Raw genomic sequence first — 10,894 nt, 5'->3', positions numbered from 1 at the left:
GTAAAGGGAAGCTGATACTTCTCCCCTCCACACCCAACAGAAGAATTAACACAGAACTGAAGGCTGATGCCCGAGTCAGTGATGGTGGGAGAGGGAAGGGGCTTTCTCCCTTTATCCATGGTAGCCTCTCCAGCTGGGGTGCTGCACATCGAGACAGAGGAGAGCAAATAGTGAGCGCATGGAGTCTGTTCCCATGCACAGCCAGGAATGAGTGTAACCAGTAGCGTGTTTAGAGTTTGGGTGTTTACACCATTTCGGGTTAAAACTAAGAAGGGGTCTGGGAGTTCTGGAAGGTGATGGCAAATTATAAGATGAACCAGAAAAATATGGAAACCAGCTATTGTTTAATGAAACATGTTGTAGACGTAAATGTGTCTCCTCCTCTTCTCCGGCACCGTTATGGGATAGGGACACGTCTCCCCCACACAGAACTGTCTTAATTAAAGTCAAGCTCTGCCAACTGGAGAACTTGTGGACTCGTCTGAGAACTCTACCAGCACCTGCTCATCTCGGTAACAATTCACGCATCAAAGTTCTGTATTTATGGGAGCTGCAAACGGCTTCTCCTCGGTAAGGATGTTGGGCTACCTGGCACCTGAATTCCACTGTGGGGATAAAAACGGATAGAATTACTTTATGAAACTGTTCCAGCAACATTACCAAGGCCAGGCATGGGCACATATACTACAAAACCCAGGAATTCTACTGGTAGTGTACGTGTAACATATATACACGCAAACATTCACCACAAGACATGTATAAGACTTTTTAGCCGCACTCTAGCCAACCACTAAGAATTAGAAATGGTTCAAACACCTCTGGGTGCTATACAGCAAACATGTCCTAAGAATTACTGGATAGAATTCCACCAACATAGTGTCAAAAAAAAATAAAAGTTAAAATAAAAATTAAAAAGGGGGTCAGGCCTCAGGACGTCTATTTTGTTTGCTCTGACCCATTTGATGTTCAGAGGCAAGAGAAAGCAACGCGGAAGTGGGTCGCGAGGGATAGCGCAAGGTTCTGCTCTTGATCTTAGCGTCGGGTGTGCGGGTGCATCGAGTGGGTTGAGACGTTTACAATGCGTTCACTTCTTTGTGCCTGTTTGTGTCTGTGAAATGCATCCTGAAAAGGTAGATGTCTTTAAGCAAGTCTATGTATCGGAATAGACACACGCATTAGCATTCCACAGCCTTGTCCACTCTTCCACCCAACTGCATATGCATCTGCGTTGCTAAGCAGGACTCGGCCCATAAAGCCACTCTTCTGTATGATTATAATGGATTTCTGCATTTATGTGGCGCCTTTCCTCGGCAGAGATCAAAGGGCCTGTGCATAATAAAAGATAGCATATCAAATGCCACGTATCGAATGCAGTCGGGTCTAGGGAATGAGCAGGGAAACATTGAACTCGGGGACATATAATCTAGGAAACCTACAGACATAAAATAGGTCATAAAAAGTATGTAAAGACATTCACAAACATCAACTATTAAGAATTCATTTGTGTGGAATAAAAAGCCTGCCTCTCCTGACAGGGGAAGGACAGAGAGCAGCCGGGGCTTTCAATTTAGAACTTAGACTCCTAGGCACCACATGGCAAGATTTCTCTGGAGCCAGCTTGGCACCTCGCTGCAGTAAAACAGAACAGCTAAATAAACTCTCTGTGCCGCTGTTCAAAGCATTTTCATATGCGCTTTAACACAGAAGCTTACTAGCCCTGACAACTAATTAAATGGACCATTTTCATATTTTGTGAATGAAGAGCTCTATTGATAGGCTTTTCGTGAGGCATATAGATCATACACACTGCTTTTGTGTTTTAGGCTGGCACACAACAAGCGCGTCTCCCCCCAAGCTTCAGTTTTTGAAGTCACCATGGGAAGTGGACAAGGAGGAATTTTTCGCTGATCTAAGGTCACCTATGAAATCTGTCTATGGTGACATTTTAACTTGGCCAGCGACCTCAGGAGATGTTTCCATTCACCTAACAAAGGGCAGATTTAGCTCTAGGAAATGTCTACACACGTGGAAAGAGAGAAGGAAAATAGTTTTGGCTAATTTAAGTAGACCACGTTCGGTACATAGATAGTGTCAGTAAAAGAGAGTGAGATAAGAGCGGGGAAAAGGCAGCCTGTGTCCAGCCCCTTGTGCAGGAGGACCATAGCCAGTGACAATGGTCAGGAAGGAAATGGCCATAAAGACATGAAAAGCTCACAATTAAGTTACCATCCCTTATTAAGCTAGTAGTTTGCTATCCCCACTTTGTAGATACAAAAGTGAAAGTTAAAAAAAAAAAAGCGAAACAAACCAGTTAGCTAACCCGTCCAAGGTCCCACTACTCAAAATGAAGCCAAGATATAATCGCAGGCAACATTGCTCCAGAAGCTTTGTCCTTTAGTCCCAAAGCTAAAGAAATTAGGCGGAAGGCGTGTGAGGGTGGGCATTGCGTGAGACCATTTTGCATTGAATGACTGCTCTGTTGTTCTCTGGGCCCCAGGTTTTCAAGGTCTTCTCTGCAGAAGCGGTTTTTGTTCTCGGTGATCAGCGCCAGGGAAATATGTGTTTCTCAGTAGCATAGCCATGAGCTCTGCCCTGTCCCTCCAGGGCTTGTGAAACAAACTGGGATGTCAGGAAGCGAGGCACTGCTTGAACGTGTGCCTTACCACAGCGTACACGCACTGTGCCTACCCATCAGTATGGCCTGACCTTACTTATCCTTTTAACCTAACAGCACCACAGAGGACTCCCGGAGAGCTAACCTGTGTGACAGCTTAGCCCAAATCCTCTCTATGGGCAGCCGCAGTGATTCATGAACAAGAGTGTTGCTAACTTGTTCAATAGGAGACCAGTGCTGGGGGGGGCGGGCAGCTAGGAGATTTTCAACTGAACAGAAGGTCATTTTTAAAATTCAATTTAGTGACACCCTTGTGGGTTTTCCCTGGCACCTAGAATATATTGACTAATAATTGGGAACAGCTGCTCGTCCTGACTGGAACCACTCTATTTAAATAGCTCCAAGATTACACCCTTGGCCTCTGCTTCTTTATATATTCTGGAAATAAACTACTGGATGCCCGAATGTATCCAGACAATGGAAGAAATGATTTATGGAAACTGACCACAAGCAGAGCAGCAAGCCCCATTCATGTTTCTGGTCAGCCATCACCACCCACGGAACCCTGGGGAGACAAGAAACTAACAAGGTCATGTGGTTCCTGAATCCCCCCCCCCCCCCCCCCCGGAGTCTCCCACACAGAAGTCACCCTGAGGCTGAAGCACCCCCCACCCCAGGCCTGCACTCTAAAGTGTCAAATCGTGACTCCACCAAACTCTAACTTAATTATCTGGCTTTCCCAATCTGACAATCCTAAGGTATTTGTTTCTGGTACCCTCAGAAGTCTAAACAGCTAATGAAACTCCTGAAAATGTGGGATTTATTATGTTTCACTCGATGTTTAAAAAAAAAAAAAGACTTCAGTTTTCTTCACATTTGGGCAACTTTATCCAGTTTGCTTTCCTTTTGAATCACTGATTCTACGAAGATTTATTGCGTGGCTGTTCTGAGCCAGTGCTCGTCCCTCGAAATGGCTCAAGCTGAGTCTGTTCATGCCAAACACACCTTAACCTTCCTTTTCCAATGTAAATCTCCAACCGAAGAAAAGTAATAAAACACAGCCAAGGCTGTGAGTGTGGGAAACTATTACGGGCCCATTGACAATTAGTGAGTGTGTCTCCAGGCTCGTGGGAGATCGGAGGTTAAAAAAACGACACAAAGGGAATGAGAAGCGACTGAATGGACACGTGATGACATCTAAGGGAGTAAAATACCCTACATTCTATAAATACTCCAAAAGACCACGCAGATTAATAAGACCATCAAGGGAAACCTCCTCCATCCTTGTGTCTAGCCAAAATATGAAACTGTGGATAGGCAAAACCACCAACATATCCAAGCAAGTAAATAAATTAGCCAATGCAAAATGCTTGGTGGGGGAAAGAGAAAATAACCCCAGAAAAGGAACGCCCATTCCAAATGGAAGATACAGCCTGGGGAAGAGACAGTGAACTGTCTGTGCACGTAGACTGAGAGAGGAAACAGAAGCCCAGTGATGCAGGCCTATCATCTCAGAATTTATGCAGGATCAAGCATTTGTAGCTATCCTGGGCTATACAGCAAGACCCTCAAAAGAAAAGAGAATGAGAAGAAAACAGGGCCCCCAACTCAAACTTCTTATTGGATGATAACTCTTCCCCAAGCAGTAACAAATCTTAAGACAACGTAGACATTCCAAACTTAATTAAATAACAAGCTCTTAGAAATACAAGGAGAAAATAACACCCTGAAATTTAATACACAATATATATGTTTTAGCCAAAATTTTTTAATCTGAACAGATTCATTCAGAAAAAGGCAAATTCAAATTTAAGACCACTTTCTCCACGTGTCCTGAATACACACACACACACACACACACACACACACACAGAGAGAGAGAGAGAGAGAGAGAGAGAGAGAGAGAGAGAGAGAAGAGTTTAAAAAAAAAAGGACAGCATACATTCTAGTCCAGATGGAAGAAACTTAAAAGAGGTAAAATAACCATAACATAGTAAGTGGCCAATGATCGTAAGTTAAATTTAAAACTATAACAGTATCAGAACCACTGAGGAAGTGTTAATATTTACATTAGTTCATAGTACTTCATCAGCATTTGGTTTTCTCAGGGTTGTAATGGGGGGGTGTGCAATTGGATGATATGTGATGACTTCTTTAGGGATGAAACAAGAAGACCACCATTTTATAATGTTTGGGGAACCACAAAGCCATACAGAACAGGGGCTAGAGAGTTGGCTCAGTGGTTAAGAACGCTTACTGTTCTTCTAGAACATCCCACTTCAGCTCCCAGCACCCACCTCAGGTAACTCAAAACTGCCTATAACGCCAATTCCAGGAGGACACCTCTGGGCTCCTCAGACACTTGCAGTCAGGGACACACACCTGCATACCAACACATGCACATAGTCAGAAACAAACACATAGGCATAAATGATAAGGGGGTCCCTTAGGACTCCAAAACATTGCAGGCTATTGTCAGAGCTATTCGTTACTTTCCCCAACCTAATGGTTAGGCCCTGTTGCTGAAAATGTCCTTTACCGCACCGTGTGACAGCCGCATGGGTCTTGCCTCAGTTGAGAGGTCCTGGCTCTCCTCTTAGAGAGCAGCTGTCAGGTTAAGGCGATCGAGTTACTGCTTGTTCTAGCTATTTTTTTCTTTGCATGTTTTATTTATGAAAACAATGTACTTTAGATAACTAGCTTGTATAATTCAATGCAGTAAATAGTTTTGCCTTATGCCTTCCTTTTCCTCTTTAGAAATCCGGGAGTGTGAACGATCTAAGGAAACTTCTTAGAACCTTTTTCAGTTACAACTCCTCTTTCCCTCCAATGTTCACATCGCCCTAGGTATAAGGATGCAGAGGCTGAACATTTACTGCTAAGAAACAATTCTTTGCCTTACATATAATCTTACAATTTAATCAAGATGAAAACAAGTTGCAGCATGATCAAATCTTAGCCCAGTAGTCGATACAGCATGATGTACGGCATATTTAATATTTTTCAGGGCTGAGTAATATTCTGAATTTATAGTCATCAGTGCTGAAGGCATCACTTTGCATTCGTATGTAGTACAAAGTAGCAGAAGTAAGCTGAAGGGTATTTCGGAAATGGAGATCCTGTTTAACCCCAAGCCAAACTCAAGGAATGATATTTTAAAATGAACTCAAGTTGGCAACTAAAACAACAATTTTTTAGATCAATTCTAACCCAGTACAATCCAAAGATATATCACTCTGATAATTACATGCTGAGGAATGACACCAGGGAAGTGTGAAAACCCTTTGTCTTCCATACTTAAACCATTGTTTCCAGAAGAACAGCCCCCCTTTGAATGCACAGTAAAAACGCTGCCATAAGTCACAACAGCCTGGTGTCTGAGCCAGTGTGTGTCAGGCAGGGATCACCGTTGTGACGAGGCAAACAGTGTAAAGTGTGCACAGCGTGTGCCGAAACCAATGCCCAAAGAAAGTCATGTGATGTACCATGGGTGAGTATTGCCAGAAACACTTCAGATTCGTTACTAACTTAAGACTGAATTTAATTTTTGGTCATTGACCATTCAGAAACCTCTTATGTTGCCAAATATTCACAGGCTTAGCATTCAGTTACACAGCCCTATATATGGTTACCTGGGGAATTTTAAGAAGCTGTTATCTGAGGAGTAACCCTGCGACAAGGCTTGTGAAACCAGCCCCTGCTACGAAGGGGGAGTTGATGTGGGCATTTTTCAAATGGAAACGTCGTCGTCGTCGCATTTCTCTGTGTGCATCACAGCAGGAGAGGCATACCACCTAAACATTCCCTGTGCAGGTAAGGGACATTGTTTCCCGGCATGAGTCACAGTAGGATGAGCATGCGTCCTAACCTGCGTCCTAACCTGCGTGCGTCACAGTAGGATGAGCCTACCTCACAGTGGGACGAGCATGCGTGCATGCGTCCTAACCTTCCCTGTGAGAGTAACGATGCTGTTTTCCTGCGTGCGCCACAATAGGGTGAGCATGCGTCCTAACCTTCCCTGGAAAGGTAAGGGACATTGCTTGGAGGTGATAAAACAATGGCTTACTGAAAAAAGACATTTGAATATTTAGCCCAAAGTAATTAATTATTGGATCTGAGCGCACGCTTTCTCGCAGGCTCCCTGTCATGTTTTCAGACTGGCATGGATATTCCAGACTCAGGAACCGAGAGTTGATGTTCCAGATGTGGGCAAAATTGTCCTGGAAGTGTTATGATAAAATCTGAGCGATACAAACGAAGCCCTTGTCTTTCTGTCACCCACTGCAGAACTGACCTTAGGATCTGCCACCACAGATTTCATTTGTGACCTGAAAGACGTAATGAGGAATTAATGAAAATAACATAACTCTATGCTGAAACAGCTGTCTAGAGAAGAGCCAACATTTTTAAGGGAAAAAAGAGTCAGCTTTTTGAAACGAGTCTCCCCTACACTCCAGCTTAACCTATTTGACATTTGTTTTTAATGAGGTCTAAAGCATATTAAAAAGCCCCACATCGGCATTGCTGAAGTCACGGGACAGGGTGATCTAAATGGGACATTCTTGACATCCTTTAAAGCTTACCTGGGTCTCTTAGTCCTCTGATGAAAATTTTGTAAGGTGGTAAGGTTTCCAACTTTTCAAAAAGTCATTAAATGAAAAGCATTTGATCCCTCGAGGGACGGAACAACAATAACAACTTATCTGTGATTGGGTAAAACTTCAAACCCAAGAGATCTCTCTTCATGTAAAGGTTCTGAGCCCAGAACCTTTGGGTCTGGCGTGGAGTAGAGGGGTAGACAAAGACTCCAGAGAGAAAGGAGGTCTGATGAGCCCTGGCATGTTGGTTGAATGGTCTAAAGCAGTTATTTCTAGTGGAGGAAGTGTGAGCACAGAGTTCATTATACTAGGCAGAGCTGGGCTCCATTTAAAGGCTCAGTTCAATCAGGCTATGTGGAGAGAACATCTTCAGTCCTCTGGGATCTGGAGTTCAGGGGTAGAATCGGTAACATAGTAAGTTCAAGGTCAGCCTAGGTTACCCCAGGCATGTAAGTAAATAAATAAATAAACAAATAAATACCAAATGCAGCACCTGGCCCAATCCATTTCTCTATTCTTCACAAGGCTCCAAACTTTCTCAAGCAGGCCACTAGTTGAGATGTAAGACTAGTTTGTTAGTCTCTAGATAGTGGGGAGAATTAGAGGAGAGCAGTCCTGATGGTTGGGAGAGGAAGCTTCCAGAAGGTTTCAGCTGGAGTTAAATGATGCCTGTCTTTGGCTCTGCCCACCCCAAGTATGCTCACAAGACTTCACCCTGGGGATATATTCGTCCACACCAGGAGGTCAACCAGGCACTTGTTCCTCGCTTCCACATTCCAGCAAAATCTCTCTCTCCTTGTAGAGCACAGGACAGACTTCCCCATGGTCACTGAGTGAAATACATAGCCAAACAGAAGAGTCTTTTGAAAAACCCTCCCACTCCTCGCCTCTGGTTTAGGTAGAACAAAATTATTTTGGAGTTTGTGCTCCCAGCCTACATTTTTAGATGTCCACAGTAGGAAAAAGATGGCCACCGTAGCCATCAAGTCCTAAAGACAATTTCTCTTTCAAAACTCTTAACTGAGTTTGGGGTCAGCCTTTGACAGAGACAGATAGAAGTTCTAGTTGTCTGTCCTTTAGCCCTTGGAGCCTGCTGGTAGGCTCCAGCTCAGAGGTGCTCTCTTCCAGCTAGACGCTGGGCCCTCTGTTGTTTCTTCACAGCAAGTGCAGTTTATCAAGAAGAGGCGAGTGTCCTAGGCAGGTAGGCGTTATCTACACCTGACAAGGATGTTGTTCGAGTGCCATAAAAAATTCACTCAAATATTCCCGTCATTGATTTAGAATCAGAAGGGTGGGCTCCCTTTGGAGTTGGGTATGTGGAAGGGAATGTGGGAGTGTTAGCATTGCTTTTTCCTGACCCCGGTGTTGGTTACGTGTGCGATTGTATGAACAGTGATGACTCACAGAGCCATGTGACTATGATTTCTTCTTATGGTTTTCTCTCTGTGTGTGTTATTATCGTCAATGAACTATTAGTGAATTCTAAACAAAAGAAAACCATGCCACCTCCTTAACAACCACTATCAGATACAGGTCTTACCTCTCTTGTCTCTCAGGGTGTTGTAGAAAAGAATCTAGACAACATTGGAAAGGGCCTTCGTAGAAAGGGAGCAATTGTCAATAATTAAGTTCTCAGGCAAATGACTATGCTCATCGTTGTGTAGGCCCTGCCTATATCTACGTTATGTATTTACGGTTGCAGGCAAAGGCAGGAGGAACATGACTTACACGTTGCTAGGTCACAGTTGGAACTCCTATTGCCCAACTCTCACTAACCCACAGTCCCAAGATAGATTATTTTGCAACTAATTACTTGCAGATGCGGAATCATTTAGAATGTTATGAAAATAGCAGAATGGGTCCTGGAGTGGACAACATAACAAAACCCTTGTTATTCTCGGCTCAAGGCCTTATTTTGTGGCTCAGTTCTGGGTCCTGATATTCTACTGGGGAAGAAGTAAGATCTGTATCCAGCTCATTAGCAAATGCAGACTGTCCTTTCCTCTTCAATTACCAGAAACTGAAGATACAGCTTCAGCCCTTCTGTTATTTCCAAACAGTTTTCTGCTCCAGCCAATTAGAAAAACGACAGACTCTTCAAGAAACGTGAACCAGGGGTTAGACAGATGGCTCAGCGGTTAAAGGTGTTGGCTGCTCTTCCAGAGGTCCTGAGTTCAATTCCCAGCATTCACATGATGGCTCACAACTGTCTTAATTGTACTTCCATGGGACCTAATGCCTTCTTCTAGTATGCAGGCATACATGCAGACAAAACATAAATATGTAAATAAATAATAAAAAAGAAAAAGAAAAAAGAAAAAAGTGAGGCAGAGAGGCATTAAGTCAGTCAGCTCTTTCAGAGTGGAAAGATACAGGAGGTAAATAACAAAGTCCTCTGGACTCAATAAAAGCTGCTCATGGAGGTTGGGGAGGGGCTGGTGGTTGGGACCAATGGCAGGGGGCCGGGGCGGAAACCAAGGGTGGAGCCAATAGGGAGGGGACCGATAGCAGGGGCTGAATGGAGGAGGGCAGTGGTGGGGAGGGGGACAAATGGCAGAGGCGGATGGCCGGGAGGGGGGCGGGGCGTGGGGCAGGGCAGAAACCGATGGTAGAGGCCGATGGTGGGATCGATGGGAAGGGGTGATAGTGGCTGCTACAAAATTATCACTTTAAATTACCATAAAGGAAGAAAACAGATTTCTTCTGAATTTTAAGACACAGAACAGCTTGAAAAATATTGCTTACCGAATGGGTAAAAATGAAGGCGAAGGTTGCTAGGGCCACTCTGGGATCAAGCTCTCTAGCATTGGAATCCATCTGACAACCAGCAACCCACACTTCAGGGGAATTTAGGGAATCAACCAGGAGGGGCAAAGTCTGTCGATTATACTGTCTTTGTGCCTGGTCATCAGATAGATCGGGCGGCGTGGGGTGGCTCAGACGTGCCTGCAGGTAGTATTCGAAGTTGGGTGCGACGCTTCTGTGCGTTTTACCTCCGTATGTCACAAACGGCTCCCTGAACGAACACATTACTAAAAGCAAACAAGAAAAGCATCTGAGCTCCCTTAGAACAGTGAGCTGAGAAGTAATGATCCTAGTGCTAAGCTAAGAGACAAACATTTTCTTGAGCTGGAATCTTATCTGTGGGTAAATAGTATCCACTGAAAATTGTCAGGCCAGAGCCCTTCCTTTCTAAAGGAATGGTGAAAAGGTGTCTTTTAGGAAGAGTTCACATCTCAAATCCAGAGGATGGCAATATGGATAGTAGGAAAGACAGTGAGTTAGATAAACTCGGACATAGACCTAAAAGTGTACCGGTTATGTGCTCAGTTCTTTAAGAGATGTGTTAGGGACCGAGGTATCCTAGAAGCACAGAATGAAGAGAATATTTTTAGTTTTGAAGTCAATTTCTTCTTTCTCCTTGACCACTTCTAGCTACAAAACCAAGATGGTGATGGTGATGGTGATGATATGATAAACAATTCTACCAAATTTCATAAAATCTTGATTGTAATCAAATTGGTAAGCCGACCACACCTGAAGCCTGGTGACACTGATCATTTTCTTCCCGTCTTGGGTTTGAAATTTTCTGTAATGGAAAATACAAATCTCAGTGGTACGTCATACAGATCAAGAGTCTTCAGAATTTCTACAAAAAAATGATGATGTAATAATCCATAAG

General features: G+C 43.8%; 1 long non-coding RNA gene across 7 annotated transcripts; it reads right to left on the bottom strand.

The window, feature by feature from the left end:
• Positions 1–325: 325 nt before the first annotated feature.
• On the bottom strand, positions 326–10,794 carry LOC120094093 (uncharacterized). 7 transcript variants are annotated; one of them, XR_015627561.1, is made up of 6 exons: positions 10,701–10,794; positions 10,528–10,575; positions 9,958–10,244; positions 6,909–6,942; positions 4,912–4,996; positions 326–605 (listed from the first exon to the last, which is right to left on the bottom strand). It is a non-coding gene; the product is annotated as an uncharacterized LOC120094093 (long non-coding RNA). The 7 variants fall into 7 exon arrangements; XR_015627564.1 differs by lacking the exons at positions 10,528–10,575; positions 10,701–10,794 and adding exons at positions 6,247–6,419; positions 8,753–9,454 and having other exon boundaries at positions 9,958–10,194; XR_015627562.1 differs by lacking the exons at positions 10,528–10,575; positions 10,701–10,794 and adding an exon at positions 6,247–6,419 and having other exon boundaries at positions 9,958–10,337.
• Positions 10,795–10,894: the final 100 nt, after the last annotated feature.

Source organism: Rattus norvegicus, chromosome 8 (assembly GCF_021556685.1).
Source record: "Rattus norvegicus strain SHRSP/BbbUtx chromosome 8, alternate assembly SHRSP_T2T, whole genome shotgun sequence".
In the NCBI taxonomy this organism is placed as follows: Eukaryota; Metazoa; Chordata; class Mammalia; order Rodentia; family Muridae; genus Rattus; species Rattus norvegicus.
This window is presented reverse-complemented; position numbering and strand designations above follow the sequence as displayed.